General features: G+C 43.1%; 1 pseudogene; it reads left to right on the plus strand.

Annotated features, from left to right (window-relative positions):
• The first annotated feature begins 2,990 nt into the window (after positions 1-2,990).
• Positions 2,991-3,104, plus strand: LOC121145172 (annotated as a pseudogene).
• The last annotated feature ends 258 nt before the right edge of the window (positions 3,105-3,362 follow it).

Below are 3,362 nucleotides of genomic sequence, written 5' to 3' on the forward strand. Positions count from 1 at the left end.
CCCACTGGTTTGCATGAGAGCCAAGTGTGTGCTAAGCAAAATCAGGCTTGACTGCAACACCCATTGGTTCATGTGGAAGACAGGTCTGGAAACAGGAATGACCCAGCAATTACAACCACCAACATATGCATAAACTGATTGGGACGACAAACTCTGCCGGACCTCGTATTGGCAAGCACAACAAGAATCAGGTCTGGGATCACCTCAGACGAAGTTTCTTTGGGAATCCCACCTCAGACAAAGTTTCTTTGGAGATTCCTCCAACTGAACTGCTGATCTCAGAACTCCAACCATGAAGAGACTATGTCAGCCATTGGATTCTGAAGAGATTTCATTGTGCTTGGAACAGCAAGACTGGCAGCAATTCAGTACTGATGGACTATCAAAACTGCATGAGCAGGATCCTCGGAGCATGCCCCATGTCAGGGACTTGGGTTGGGTGGGGTTCTCCCTTTATCTTTCCCCTTACCCCAATACAGAAAAAATAATAATAATATTAATGTGGAAACAATGATCTTACTCACTTTCCTGTAGCCCTTGACCCTTTGTGCCCTAATAAACTATGTAAAGATTATCAAAATAAAAGAATTGAAAAAAAGACAGTGACTTTTTTTTTTTCAAAAACAGTCTTCAGAAGCATCTTGCATTTAACAACTGAGTACTCACTTTAGTTTCAAGTAAACATAACAATGAACAAGACAGAGGTTTCAGGCCTTTCCATAGTGGAGCTCATGGTCTTGTAGGCTAGGAAAGTGTCATATACTCAAATGTATAATCAATACGTACATGTCCAAGTCCAATACTCATCTTCAACCATTCAATAATGAACTCTTGAATTTCTGCCCCTCCCACCGCTGAATCACACACCAACCAAACCTGCTCCAATTACAGTATTTCTCAATTCAGTTAGTGTGCTTCATCTTTCCAGTTACTCAGGACAAAAACCACTCTTGGGTTTTTGTCTAAAAGTCCACATCAAATCTGTCTATAAAGCCTGCAATCTCCACCTTCAAAAAATTCATCGAATACCTGACTGCTTCTCACCACTTCTACTTTACTATTACTGTATTAGCATCATAACCAATCTCTACATTTCATTCTGTGATTATGCTTTCAACAATCTATTATTAAATAAAGTTATGGCCAGACATGATGGCTCAGCGGCTAAATCCTCGCCTTCACGTGCCAGGATCCCATATGGGCACTGGGTAACATTCCAGCTGCTCCACTTCGCATTCAGCTCCCTGCTTTTGGCCTAGGAAGGCAGTCAAGGATGGCCAAAAGCCTTGGGACCCTGCACCAGCATGGGAGACCCAGAAGAAGCTCCTGGCTCCTGGCTTCAGATAGGTTCACCTCTGGCCATTGCAGCTATTCAGGGAGTAAACCAGTGGGCAGAAAATCTTTCTCTCTGTCTCTCCTTCTCTCTCAAATCTGCCTTTCTAATAAAAAATAAATCTTTTAAAAAGAAAGGGTCATGATTATCTTCAGGAAAGATTCTGGAAGGTGATATATAGATGGATAGGTAAATAGATGGAAGCCATGTGACAAGTTAAGTGCAAATGGAGAGACCTAAGGACTATGCTCTGCATGGGGAAACTGAGGAACAATATTCAGTGAGGGAAAACAAAACAGTGTGATATGCTAGAACCCAAGAAAATATTCCAAATAGAAAATGGTCAACCAGCTATGTAAAATGAGGACCAACAGACATACATAAGCCTCATCATGAGAAGAATATGGGTATAGGAGTAGAGGTGATGCCATGACTAGGATACAATGAAGAGAGCTTGGAGAGCAATTGGTGATTGTGTGATAATTGCTTCAAGGAGTTCTCTTCCTGCGGAAATAAATACAAATGATGAAATAGCTGGAAGTGGTTTTAGGATCCAAAGAAGGGTCTTTATTAAAGATGAGACAGTATGTTGGGTGTTGAGGTAAAAGGTCCAAATAACAGAAACAAGTTAATACTACAAAAAAGTGGAAGAACTGCTAGAGCAATCAGTATGCACGTATGGAGATGAGAGAATATGAAAAATTAAATATATGGGTTCATAGGTGGGTGATAGGAATTGCATCGTTAGGGGAAGGTTTTAGGGAATAAAGGGAAAGTTTCTTCTACAGATACAATGTGGACAAAATCTGGATGGATGAATAAAGACCTGGGAAGGGATCCTGACTGCAGATGGGGTTTATGGGTACAGAGAATCAAAACCAGAAAGCTGGGGGTCACCATGCAAAAGTTCTATTAGAGTAGAAAGAGTTTATGGCTGTGTAATGGCCCAGATGGACACGAAAAGGTGATGGAAATGGCCGCACATGTGTGAAACAGGTGTTCTTGGAACACTGATTCATGTTGTAAGCATATTAAAGATGGAGTCTTGCTCATGCAAGGAGAGATCACAGATAAAACTTGAAACGTGAGATCTGAGCAAGAACATGGTGCTGGAAACAAATAATGCAGGGACCATATGCTAAAGTTCTGTGAGGAGTTTTTGAGGGTGGTAGGGGAAAAAGGAGAGCAGGAAGACAGAGGTCTCATGTGCACATGGAATGGACCTCTATGTTGGCCACCTAATACCTCTAAGAAGGTAGCAACTTTCATTGCTATCTTCCTTATAAGAAGTAAAAGCCGGGGCCCGGTGCGGTGGCGCAGTGGTTAAGGTCCTCGCCTTGCACGCCCAAGATCCCATATGGGCGCTGGTTCTAATCCCGGCAGCCCCGCTTCCCTTCCAGCTCCCTGCATGTGGCCTGGGAAAGCAGTCGAGGACAGCCCAAAGCTTTGGGAACCTGCACCCGCGTGGGAGACCCGGAAGAGGCTCCTGGCTTCGGATCGGCATAGCATCGACCGTTGCGCTCACTTGGGGAGTGAATCATCGGACGGAAGATCTTCCTCTCTGTCTCTCCTCTTTGTATATCCGCCTTTCCAATGAAAAAAATAATAAAAATAAATCTTTAAAAAAAAAAAGAAGTAAAAGCCAGAAATGCTTAGTTTCCTTGTGATGTGTTGTGACAGACATGGGGATGATGATTGGGTTTACACACGTTTGTGTGACATGTGCCTTCCTCCATCCTTGTTAGGACATCGGCACACTACCCATCTGATACAAAAAACAAAACAAAAAAAAACAAACAGGGTCGGTCACCATGTCATCAAATCAAGAGTTAGTAGCAGACTTGGTATCTCTGAGTAGGATCCCCGTATTTAATATGTCTACTTCCAGTACACGGAAGAGTCGTGGATATATCCCTTCTCCAAATGGTAATTCTGTGCCTAACAGATGGGGCCCAGCCCTTAACAGAGCCCCGAGGACACCAAGGCAGTTCAGGCCTGCTGAGCCAAAACTCCCCAGGTGTTTTTCTAA

This window comes from Ochotona curzoniae, unplaced genomic scaffold (genome assembly GCF_017591425.1).
Source record: "Ochotona curzoniae isolate NIBS_2020 unplaced genomic scaffold, NIBS_Ocur_1.0 scaffold_3208, whole genome shotgun sequence".
Classification (NCBI taxonomy): domain Eukaryota; kingdom Metazoa; phylum Chordata; class Mammalia; order Lagomorpha; family Ochotonidae; genus Ochotona; species Ochotona curzoniae.